Source organism: Astatotilapia calliptera, chromosome 1 (genome assembly GCF_964374335.1).
Source record: "Astatotilapia calliptera chromosome 1, fAstCal68.1, whole genome shotgun sequence".
NCBI lineage: Eukaryota > Metazoa > Chordata > Actinopteri > Cichliformes > Cichlidae > Astatotilapia > Astatotilapia calliptera.
In genome coordinates, this window is record NC_137422.1 from 20,061,208 (window position 1) to 20,074,637 (window position 13,430).

The window sequence follows — 13,430 nt, forward strand, 5'->3', positions numbered from 1 at the left end:
CACATCTGACCATGAAGCAGAGGTAAGTTGCAAATCTGTGAAGGCACCATTAAAGCTTAACACAAGTTCTGGCGCAACATTTACTAATGATGTTGTTTACTAATGACCCCGCTCTACATGTATTAAAACAGCATGTCTGTTGACCAACTGAAAAAATGTTCAGTAAAATTAAAAATACAAAAAATTATGCTTTAGACCAGGGCTGTCAATCATAAGGCCCAGGGGCCAAAACTGGCCCACCAAAGACACCAATATGGGTCCCTGGGCGGCTCTGGAATATGTGAAGGAGAACATACATTTTGGACACACTCCCACAGCCCCACAGCCATTCATATTACACCAAATTAAGTAATAGATAAACAATTAAATGACTAAAAGTTTGGTTTTCACTGTCTATTATAGAAATTTGTGCTTTTGATAATGGGTTTACATTAAAAAAATATTATTAGAGGGCCGTCTACACAATGAGCTACCAGAACTTTTTCTATCATTTTACATATTTAATCCCAATGAGTCATGCTGACAGACTTTTCTTTATCACGTAGAACAAATGGGATGTACTGTTGAAATTGTATGTCTTTTTCTTTCATTAAAATACTTCAGGGATCGAATGTGTAAAGTTGGTAACTCTGAGAGAAAGGGGTGTTTCACTGGTCCCGCCCTCGTAAGATCAAAGGGGGCCGTATGTGGTAACGTGTGTTTGACATTCCTGCTCTACACTATTAAAGCCAACCTCGTACATCAGCCTGGAGTAGGAAAACATTTTGCTTTAAATGCTTCAGTATTATTCTCTCCACTTCCCAAGTTCTTTTTTTGTTTTTTCACAGAAGAGGTGATAAAACAGTGGAAAAAAAGCAACAACATGTTGTATTTGTAATATTTTCCGTTAAATATAGAGCTTAAAACATTTGCAAACTGTTGCATTATGCTATTTTTTTTAGACATTTTACTCGGTTTCCAGTTTTTTGGAAGTATGAGCTGTGCATTCAAATCTTGGATCATCTTAAACCACCACACAGCTCCAACTGAATAAAATGGACAATCAAAATTACTGTAATAAGCAAAAAAAAAAAATATCTCCTCCTAATTTATTTTAATATACTTGCTAATGGTGCATATTATACATACATGAATACATTTTTCTGCCAATAACTAGATTAAAGAATATTATAGTTGACATTATAATGTAGATATTATGATGGATTACGAATGTGTTTTGTTTTTAACATCTATGCTATACCTCCTAATGCCAAGCCATACTAAATGCAAGGCTGAGGTTACAATTACTTACCCTTTAGGGGCTGATAGTTCACAGAGTGTCTACAGATGATAATCAATTCAGTGATTGATTCGGTGTCAAATTTAAATGCCCAGTAAACACAAGTCTTTAGTGAGACCTGAAGGACGAGGGGACTCAGAGGAGCCTGTGCGCTCATGATCTAAGGGGGAATGACTCCCCGTGTGTGTGACATCTGTCAAACAAGTGAAATGCATTTCTCAGGGCTGTCGAATAATTTAGATTATGATGTAACCATAAAGAGAGTTCACAGACTCCTTCTGCATGAACCCCTTGGGCAGGACCACTTTCCATTAAAGAATTTGGCAATGAAGCTGGATTGCATCCTGCATATTTTATAATGAAGCTGCACCACGAGGGGAGACAGCATGTCCCTATCCCTGTATTTACATATTTGTTCAGACTAATAAACAGAATGAAGGATGGGAGAAGGACTGAGTATAAACCATAGTCCCCTTGAGACGGCCCATACACCCTAAAAAAGCAAATGTAGATATAAACTCTATCTTTGACCAGCAAGCCAATGCAAAGGCAGGTAAATTTTGGATGGAGCAAGCTGGTGAGCAGCTGGTGGGGAAGGTCAGGAGGAAACTGCTGTTATCAGCACTGCTTGATATTGGCAGCTCTGAAAACAGAAAATTCACCCCAAAAAACTGAACACAGCCTCTCATGAAACTCCTCTGATGTTTATTTACAGTTCTTGGAGTTGGGAAGAGGATTAAATTAACATGTACACACATACACCCACCAGCGTGCCAGTGGTCTGAAGGAGGGTGAGGTCACCACAGCAGTCATATGGTTTTAAGCCAAAAAGGACAGCGAAAACTGACGCACAGTCCTCAGCAGGCTGTCAATATTCCCTTTAATCTCTGGTATTAAATGCAATTTACTGGCTCCATTAGCCCCAAATGTTTAAAATAGATTCTCTGGGTCTCACTTAGCTTCTTCTGTACTCATTTTATGGCCTCAAACATAAAACTACACCTCCTTATATAGCCACAGATAAACAAAACAAGGCTAACTGTCCCCAAGCCCGGCAGCCACAGATGTGATGTTATGGTGGGTTAAAGAGGGATGGTGGCTTGGTTAAGAGTGAGATTTCCCTCAGGAGCAGCAACCATCCAAATGTGTTGATCCCCCCCCCCCACTGCCATAAATTACACTATCCACTGGCCCCTGGCCACGACTAATCACATGACCACAGCAGCCAGATTAAATCTGTAGCCTTGGACTGCTCTCCTGTCTCACTCTTGCTCTGCCTCTCTTTCATACCAATAAGCAGACAGCAGGAGCAGACACATGGACCACATCAGCTGAGCATACAGCGGCAGATTATTACGTCTGAGTAAGCACAGAAAATTAGTCACCGAATGGCTGATGCGTGTCATCATTCACCTGTCATCTGTCTCTCCCTGCTCTGAGTGGTGTCTGTACAGCTCACAGGGACTGCCCCAGTTGTTATTATAGACCGCTTTTTGAAGTTTCCTGTACTCACATGCCCTTCAACGACAGCCAAAGAAAGAAAAAAAAACCCTGCCAGAGGCCAAATTGTCACTTTTTGAGTGATGAAGAAAATCAGTTATGTCTTTCTGTAGTGGAAGTGTGAAATTTAGATGTGAAGAAGCAAAAGGCAAAGCAGAGCGATTCAAGTCTGAGAGTCAGAGATTACACAACTCTGGTTACAGTGGGAAAAGTCTGGAAAGCCGGTTAAGTTCATTTAATGGATATAGTGTTGGGTGAGCCACTTTTGAATTACCCAGGATACCTTTGGTGGTATGAATACCTTGATTTCTCTGTCTTCCACGTAAACATCCTATCGATGATCCAAAAAAAGACTCAAAACCAGGATAGCCGTGTCCCAGTGCGATGTGGATGCTGCACTCCTGCTGTAACTCAACACTCCACTGCAGAGCATCACTGTCTCTTGGCTTGGCCACATTTTGCCCTGACACCTGATATGGCTTCATACACAACAGCAAGATGATGTAAGATAAACAAGTAAAAGTTCAATACTTTGAGTTACTCAATGCACATGAAAGTGTTATTAAAATAACACTAAATAAGATGATATAAGCACTAAAATGGTGTCACTGTGAGGCTGTGAAGACTGCTGGTAAATTTGAGCTGTTATTGTAAAGTAGAAATGAAATTTAAGATTTCAGTCCCTCTGTTTGCAAACTGACTTAGAATCAACTGACAAGCTTTGAAAAAAGAAACCAAAAACTTCCTCAGCTGTTCATGGGAGTCAATCCCCCAAAGATTCATGTTAGAAGTGATCAATCATGATGGTGGAAATCAAAATGTTTTATCCATTGCATAGGTACGTATGGTACCTATGGTGACGTATGGTTCATATAGTTTATTGTATGGTCTGTACCTTACAATGTAAAGTGCCTTGAGACAACTGTTGCTGTGATTTGGCACTATATAAATAAAACTGAATTGAATAAACAAGTGATATAACTACATCACTTGTTTAAAGTATATTTAAATATGTATGATTATGAACTTGGGCGTCTTTGACAAGTGGATGATGACTAGGCTCTTACCTCTCTGCTGGCTGTCACCTCAGATAATTGGGGTCACTGAACTGAACCTGTCAAAGGTGTTTGTTTTGGTACCTTTTGACACATTTAAATTGAATTATCTTTTAAATTATTATCTGAGTGCTTTATGTACAAATAGATGGTCCGCAAGGCTGCACTCAGGTTCTTGTTAGTGAGCCTGTAATATTTTAATTGTATGTTACGTAGCACAAGTATCTGTCTGTACAGTGAACACGCACATGGTTTATGTCACATTTTTCAAGTTTCCCTACAGTCTCACTAAGTCAGCATCCCCCATTCAAACTACGGCCATCTGCTAGCATCCAAAGCAATCACAGGAAAGATTTTTGGTACAGCACCCATATAGCACATTGCCAGCAACACCTTGCTAACCAGTACACATCTTTCCCAGTGACTGAAGGTTGTCACAGCATGACTGGTCTCTCTAGGCTTGTGTGCCTGATTCCTAAACAACAATCAAAGGAACAAATTCTGCCTAAAGTGGTACCCTTTTGGCACATTTAATTAATTTAAGTACATGTAAATTTTCCATGTAATTTTTTTTACATTAACATTAACTTTATATATGAAATGATATGAAATTTATTTGATTGGTATATGTTCAGTTTACACAAAGCACATTTTCCTCAGGGATTAATTATTTAATATAATAAATAAAACATTGTTTTTGTACATATCAGCAGCTTTACTCAAACTGATAGCTTCATGTTTATTGAGGGTGAAGAATCTTGAAGCTTGCTATTATGGTCATTTCTGACTTCAGTAGAAACAAAAATAGCAAAGTGCAAAATGCTACAATGTAAGCTTTAAAATGGATGGATGATGACATGTTGGCTACTTACATTTTTCATATACAGTCTCGCAGTAATAACTCGCAGCAGTATCTGCAAGACAAAAACCCGCCTGTGAGGTGAGAATTGTTGTGATGCCAGATATGGCAGCTGCAGAGGATGCATGAAATACATGAATCCAACCAAGGGTAATGCAATATGTAAATGAAACATTTGTAGAAAGGAAAGCGCCTGCTGTTACTTCTGCAAAAGTGCACAAGATCTGCATGGGACAAGATTCAGCAGAAACAGATGCACACACTGTATGGTGTTTTTCATTTGTCTGTTTCTGCACTATTTCTGGTCACACTTACAATGAAAAGGGTAAAAATGTGATTAAAAAACAGTTTTTCATTGAAGATATGTTAGGTTAAAAAAAAGAAGTTCTACCATCTGTCGCTTCTGTTATTAAGTGTTGCACAGTTTTAAGATGCATGGAGGCTGTGAGGAAGCTGAGCAGACGACAAACAGACAGAGAGACGGCGTATGAACGCCAGGATCCCTGGATACCAAATGACTGCTGTTGCTGTAGTGATTTATTGTGTCGGTCCAGTGGCGTAGGGTGTGTGGGGAATTTTTTTAAAAAAGAGAATGGTTGCACATGAAGAAGAATCCTCGAGTAAACAGATGACCTGCCTGACAGTTGCACAGAAAACTGAATTTTGTGTGTGAGACTGTCTTTGGAGCGGAAGGTGTTCAGAGATAGTAATACTCGACTCCTGTGCCTCCACTTAGCAGGGTTTCACACCAGCAGCTTCCTTTCCTCCTGCCCTCCCACTGTCACCTTTATTAACTGTCTGCCAGGTGCAGACTTTCTCTCCTGTGTCCCAATGTAGCTTCGGATTTGCTGAGATAAGTGATGAGCTGAGGTACAAAGAGCCTGTGGGAGGGAGCAGGTGTCTCTCGTGTTAAAAAGCACTATTTACAGGTACCACAAAGCAGTAATATACAGTCTGTTTACCACACTGCAATACAGTAGACCGAATTACTGAAGTAAGTTAATCTGCCCCCTCTGACGTGTAAAAAAACATAATGTTAGCATATTTGATGTCTTATGTCTTTCATCTAGCTAACATGACTATATTACTTATTGCATCTTGCATATTTGGATGCAAGGACACCGTAGAAGGTAATAAAACCCACTCCTTAGTACCCACTGGTTTTTTGAGGCTGTACAGTCAACACAAAGCCTCACTGAATATGAATAGAGGCGGAAATACCAGACTAATGACTTCATCGTAAAAAAGCAATTCTGCCATACTTGATAGCTATCTATTTTGATACATTATTAGTATAACTGAAGAAGAAAGGCATTTCCTAAAAAGGGACAAGGCCACTGTCGATCATTTCATTAAATTTGCATCTTTCTCTGCGTCTGGGTTTCCTCTTCTTCACCGCAGCTTTTGTTGACATTTATTCATTTTAAAAATTTCAGAAAGCAAACACAAAGGTCCCACCTGGCTGGCAAGAGGTTAGTGACAGTCTCTGTGAAACTGATGACTAAAGCCCCAGTTTAGGCAGCACAGTGGCGTGGGTTACTTTTGAGGTCTTGGGTTGTGTGGCTGTTGTTCTCCCCGTGACTCCGTGGGTTCTCTCTGGGTACTCCGGCTTCCTCTCGTAGTCCAAAGACATGAGATTAAGTTTACTGGTGATTCTAAATTGCCCATAGGGATGAATGTGTGGGAATGGTTGTCTGTCTCCCTGTGTAAGCATTTCTTATGAAAATAAGTAAAATGTAATTAAATCTTTTATAGCATGAACGATCCACCTGAATTCATGCTGCACATTAACTTTAGCTACTGTCCCACTAGCTACTGTGCATCTCCTTTGTAAAGATAATATATATTAAAAGTTTTAGGGCTCCTTTTTCTGAAATCTGTACGCTGCCTACAGGGATCCAAAAACAATCTAAAGAACAATATAAATAATAGAGGATAAATAACAGAGGATTTATGAGATAAGCTTTGCTTCAACATTCCTGAGTGCTTAACGGCTGCCACAAAGATGACACAATCCATGGATCTTTGCTACTTAGTGATGTTTGTTTTTTTAAATAATGTCTTGGTCAGGATCCCCATAGATACATAAATACTCACAAAGAAGCTGCAGTGTTTGGTTAGATCTGTAGTCTCACTCTACATTTTCCATTATCATCATTTAATCTACTTAGTTTTGTATTACGTGAGTTACATTTTTAATATGAGACAAGAGCGATCATATTTATGTTTACTAATAATAGTTGAATGTGCGGTACAGTGGCGTGCTGTAGGTGCTGCCGTGCAACGATATGCGTGCTGTGTAGGCTGCCGTCATGCATCTTATCACAGCACTTTCAGCGGAGTGAAAATATGTATATGCTCTAAGTATGCCTGCTTTATATAAGCAAGTCATGCAGAATGGAAATGTGCTGCTCTAAGAGTGCAGTTCTGGATCAGCCATAACAAATATACGGTCATGAAAAATAACATTTTTGCAGGACTACACAGTGCTATGAAAAATAAAAAAGTATAATGCATGAACCACCTCCAGCATCAATAACTTTAAGCAGGTATGACTTTATCACAGGAAATTTGTTTCATTCTTCTTTGCAGTGTTGCTTCAGTTCGTTGAGGTTGGCGGGCATTTAGCTTCAGGTTTAGGTTAAAACAATCAACACCTTGATTCTCTTCTTTTTCAGACATTCTTCTTTGCTGCTAGAGCAGGTTTGCTGTATTTGGGATCATCGTCCTGTTGCATGACCCCGCTTAGGCCAAGCTTTAGTCATCAGACAGATAGCCTCACATGTGACTCGAGAATACTTTGGTATACAGAAGAGTTCATGGTCGACTCAATGACTGGAAGATGTCCGTGTCCCCTGGCTGTAAAACAAACAAACTCCTCCACCACCGTACTGACAGTTGGTACGAGGTATTTGTGCTGATATGCTGTGTTTGTGTTCACCAAACATGGTGCTGTGGATTATGGCCAAACATCTCCACTTTGGTTTCATCTGTCCAAAGGACATTGTTCCAGAAGCCTTGTGGTTTGTTCAAATACAGCTTTGCAAACCTAAGCTGCGCTGCCATTAGAGAGAACAGGTTTCCCTCCAACCCTTTCATACTTGTTCAGTCTTTTTCTGTCATGGACTTTAAGTTATTATTATTTTTTGCAATTCCTCAAAGCATTGAACAGTCAGTGACCTTGTTGAGAACGTTGTGATGTTTTGTGCACATCTCAATACTCCAGACTGGCATTTTCACAGGACTACATAAAGTCTTGCGACAATAGTTGTGTTTAATTAAAAGAATGTATGATTAAATGTCATTGTTAATGATTTTTAAGTTCATTCTCTTAATGAATATTAGCAGAAAAAAGTGCTTTGCGGCTTTTCTTAAACAAACAGTAATAACAAGTAAAAGCCCAGAAGAAGACATTAAAGTACTGATGTCATGAGGACTCACTGTAAACCTAATGGGCCAAAGAATGTGTTTACAGTAATGTCCCTGCACGCTATGCGGAGGCATGGTTTTTGCAATGTTAATGCACAGGCTTGAAATATTTTTCTTAAAGATTGCTGCTTTATTCGTATCATAAAGTGCACTTAGTTCAAGAGTTTGGGTAAATTAGATTTACAGCAGAATATCCTGAGATGAAGGTTTTTAGTCAGGCAAGCATAAAAACAGTTGGGAAAAGCAAAATAAGTGACTGGGTGAAGAAAAAAAGCACCACTGTGTGTTGGTTTGTGTCTTTGGAGAACTGAAATCCAAAGTGTCGCTCAACATGCTGCGTTTGATATTCACTTGGAAAGGATAGTCTGGTTTTTTTAGCCAATTAACTCTGCAAGCAAGCAAACCATAGCAGTGCCAGTCAACTTGCACGTCAAAAACAAACTGGAAACAGGGAAAACTCAGAATCCAGTCTGGTCAGTAGTTCTGCAGTTTTTGCACGCAGAAAAATCTTTTGCCTTTTATTACTATGAATGCACCGTGTGATGCATTTCTTACATAACAACACTTAAAGTGTACTCCCTAATACACATAGCTGATGCACTTTTAAGGGGAAAAAAAACCACTCCTCCAGGAACAATCTCAGGCCACATCATGCAATATGAGAACACAAATAAAAACCAGTCAAGCAAGAGCTTGTTACATCAGCAGAGATAGCTGAGGGTGGATAATGATAGATGGGTAATGTCCTTGGCAATCATATTTTGTTTTTAAAGAACAAAATCATGTCAAATATATTTTAATTTGAGTTCTGACCTTTTACCCAGGATATCCACATTCATTTTTTCTTTAAAGGCATAATAGGTGCTACACAGAACGTTGCAGACCCATGTTTACTTGTTGTAGCTGTGGATGACAGTAAAGTGTGTACTCTTGTTTTTGTGGATGCTGTTGTTGGTTCTTTAGCTTAGTCCCTGCTGTGGAGAAGTTTGAGTAATGAAGTGAAACACAGTTTAAACAGTTTAACCCTTGTTGTGCTTCCCATCCCTGACTTTGCAGGTGGCTGTGGTTCAGGGGTAGATCAGGTCATCTACCAGTCAGATGGTGGGTGGTTGGATCCCCAGCTACAGCAGTCAGCATGTGGAGACATCCTTGGGCAAAATACTGAACCCTGACGTGCTCCTGGTGCATCCATTTGAGTATAAGTATGTGTTTAAATGTTAGACGAGGCCCTTAGGTATCAAAAGAAGCGCTCATGTGAATGTGTGGGAGATTGGATGAATTAGGCTAGTAGTAAAAAGCACTTGTAGTGCTTAGAGTACAAAAGCATTGCATAACTACCAGCTCAGTAATTATATTCACACTTCTTCCCCATCATGGTGAACTGTTAAAACTAACTTTTTTAACCGATCAGCATTTAATCTACACAAAGAATTGTTACTGTTTGCTCACATCTCAAAAACACATAACAGCAGGATCAATATTTAACCAAGTATTAGCAGGATAATCAAGGTCAACACCGTAATTGACAGACTTTTTACCTTTTGTAATAACAGTGCATTATATTCAGAAGGGGCAAATGCTTTTCAATATCGCACCCGCATTAAGTCAGTAATCAGTGAATGTTTAGTATAAAGTGTATTTGCAGCTTCATCCTAATTAGGGAACTCTACATACGTATACATACAGTATTGGTATTTTGCTATTTGAGATCCTGCTGCACTGAGCAGATATGCAGGGCCAAGGTGAAGGTCACAGCAGGCTGAGTTCCCGCCAGAGTTAGCGGTAACCTGAACCAAGAACTGCAACACAAGAGAGAACTCACAATCTCCAGCCTGAGTGTGAAATGAAAAATGCCTGCCCTTGTGTCGGTGTGAACAGAGGGCTGAGGAAACACAGGCACATTTTTAACATACAAGCAAAGGGAATTGACTGACTTTGTTGGAGATAGCCTGACGCTTTTCTTTTTTAGGGTAATGTCTATTAGTTCTACTACTGAGCTCAGTTTTGTGAGCCTTGTTTTCACCTTTGTGCATGATGAGGCGTTTGTTAAATTCTAATCAACTATAAATCCCATTGTCAATAAATAATCCTGTAACATTTCATCTTGACATTAATGGCATGCGTGTTGCTTCCACTTTACTTCACTGTATCAAATCTATGTATCAGCTAATTTCATTGATATGAGAGTTCAGCAAGCGTGACATTTATTATGTTACGATTAGGTTCACTGTACTGCCAGAAGTATTCACTCGTGTGTCATCACAGGAATATGAACTTGAGTAACATCCCATTCTTCATCTGTAGGGTGTAGCTTCAACTCTTCTGCCTTTCCAGAAGGTTAAGGAATATATTTGTGGGAATTTTTGACAATCCTTCCAAAATTTGTCTCTCCAGAGAACACGTCTCCACTGCTCAAGAATCCAGTGGCAGCGTGCTTTACACCACTGCATCTGACACTTTGTATTGTGCTTGCTGATGTAAGGCTTGGATGCAGCTCTTGGGCATGGAAACCCATTCTACGAGGCTCTCTCCACACAGTTGTTGAGCTAATCTAAGGGTCACATGAAGTTTTGAGGTCAGTAATGATTGACTCTGCCGAAAGTTTGCAGCCTCTTTTCACTATGTGCCTCGGCAATCTCTGTGATTTTACGTGGCCTACCACTTCATGGCTGAGCCGCTGTCGTTCCCAGTCACTTCCACTTTGTTGGAATATTTAGTAACAAGGAAATTTCATGAGTGGACTTCTTGCACAGGTACCACAACAGTCTTTCACAAATGTTTATAGAAGCAGTCTGCATGTCCAGTTGCTTGATTATGTCCATCTGTGGCCATAGAAGTGTCAGAAACACTTAAACTCAATGTTTCAGATGGGTGGATATGGTAGATATGGCACTGGCTATCAAAGATGGTAATATATATATAAATACTTCACATACTAATCCACAATAAAGTCAAGGTTAGACACAGCTTACCCTCAGTTATTAATAAAGGATCACATCCGAGCTGGCTGTGGAGGAGCGCACCAGGCGTTTTATCATCACTGATGTCATCGACAGAAAGTTAAAGTTTTGGAGCGAGACGTTAATGATGAAATCATAGATGACCTCAGGTAAATTTGTGGGCCATTTCATCAGGGGTTTTGACAGTGGAGTGACTCACGTTGTGCTTCGATGCCCTACGGAGGCATGCAGAGCAACAGTCAGAAACACTTAAACAAAATGGCGCTCCTCTGTGTAAAACTCCAGTCAGCTTGTCCCCTGCTTTTGCTGCCTCTCAGGGGAGATCTACAACAGTAACCCAAACTGGCAGATAAGTCTCAACAGTTTAGAATTTGCCACAATAATGATAGCCTCAGCTTCTGTGCTATTTGGCCTCCGCAAGCAGGAAAAACTGTCCGTAAACTAAGCAGCCTTCTACAAACACCAGGATGCTTTTAAACTATTCATAGTAACGTTTTATTTTCTTCTTAATGTAACTTTTTTATTGTTGACATTGTTGTAAATTGTCCGTTAGCTTCTCCCTGGTATGGCAGAGGCTTATTACTGAAGAGATACAGTTTAGGTTAGTTCATTTCTTTTACTGTGACAGCAGGTAACAGAAAACAGAGATGTAGGTTTTAGAGACACTGCCAAAACGCAAGCTGCATGTGTGTTAAGTGTTATAAGAAGAGGATGTGGCCTGTGTTTAGACAGGGGCATCCTGCGCTGGAAAAACGAGCGGGAGCCCGTCTCGAGATCACAGCGTCGCAATGTGAAAGAAGCCAGACATCCATTAATATTCTTTAGGTTATTCACAACTGTCCCGTGTTTACGTCAGTTCGTGCTGACGCTTAAGTAAGTTTCTGTTTTAGGGATGCTGCGTGTAAACCTTGTTAATGTGGGAACAAAACCTTTCAAACATTTAAAGGGCTGTTATTCATTTGTTATAGCAAGCAACAAGCAACAAATCTGATCACAGAGGATGAAGCTAAGCACATCTGAGAAACCTGAGCATAAAAATCTGGATGTTGGAGAATGCTTTCATATGCCCTCCAATGTTCTCCAGGCACCATACTTTTACATAGTATAATTATTCATTTATACAAGATATTTTTCTTCTTCATACTTATACTACAGTGATAGGAGGATAAAATAATACTTACTAACTGGCTTGACATTTGGTGACACAAAAATTTGTCAGTAGTAATAATAAAATGCTATGTTTAATATAAATAAATTAATCACACCATGATCCGTTGTACTGTTTATGCCACAGGTGGCCTAAATTATTAGTACTGGTAATTACTCAAATCATTTTGATGTTTCTATAAAAGCTCTTAAATTGGTCAAATTCATATGTACTATATTTCTCTGTGTTGTACTTGTATTACAATGACAGGAGGATAATGTAGTACTTAGTTAATGTTAGTTTGACATTCATTCAGTGGTAGTAATAAAATACACATAATAATAATAGAGGCCGTTCAGTGCTACTTAAAACTTATATACATAACATGTTTTATTTGTAATTCAGTGGTTTATAAAAATATCAGTATCTCTGATACTAGCACTGAATCACTCTTTTGTGATATTTAGATTCAATCAAGATTGCACAACTTCTTTGCAACATCTGAATTTATGGCCGTACTGGTCTTATTGCAGATAGTCTACACACTGACTTGTATCTGGTTTTAACTCTGACCCTTTCTCTCTAGTCTCAGGTGGAATTGTTGGGCTGGCTCTGCTTTGCTGACCGCCCTGCACAGAGTCTCCTTTCCATAAGTGTTCTGCGTTATGTAATTAGGCTCCTGGTATTAAAATGCTGGATTATACATCTTGTTCTGCACCAGATCATCATTGCCATTATGGTGCTAATCAGACCTTGCTTGTTACCTGGAGGCGTTTTACCTATTTGCTCTGTAACCCCTTATGTCCATCTTCTTCCTTGTTCGTTGCTTGGAGCCTGAACTGAAAACCTGTCCTTCTGCATCTTCACTTATCCCAGGAAGTCTTGCAAAAACTTTCAGCCAAACCTGTCACCTCCAGTCTTACTTCTTTTATTCCCTGGAGGGAAATGACTTACCAGCTCTCCACCTGCCTTTCCACTTTCCACCTCCATTTCCTCGTCAGTTACGGATTCGACCCTGCAAATCGCGTACCCCTCTGGTTTTCCTGTTGAGGAAAACAAACAAGTAAGCCACTGGAAGTTCATTTCAAACTGTTCAACTCACCTTGGCAGCTGCTAACATCTTCTCTGGCAGAGTTTCCGGTCACTGCCCTGTGAAATATTCAACCTCCCCATTCACTCACAGTTGGTTGCAAAAACTCAC

General features: G+C 39.7%; 1 protein-coding gene across 1 annotated transcript in view; it reads left to right on the top strand.

The window, feature by feature from the left end:
* The window catches only part of sord (sorbitol dehydrogenase), a 278,112-nt gene that overhangs the window by 246,021 nt on the left and 18,661 nt on the right, over positions 1 to 13,430 (top strand). The gene's annotated exons all lie outside the window — the stretch shown is intronic.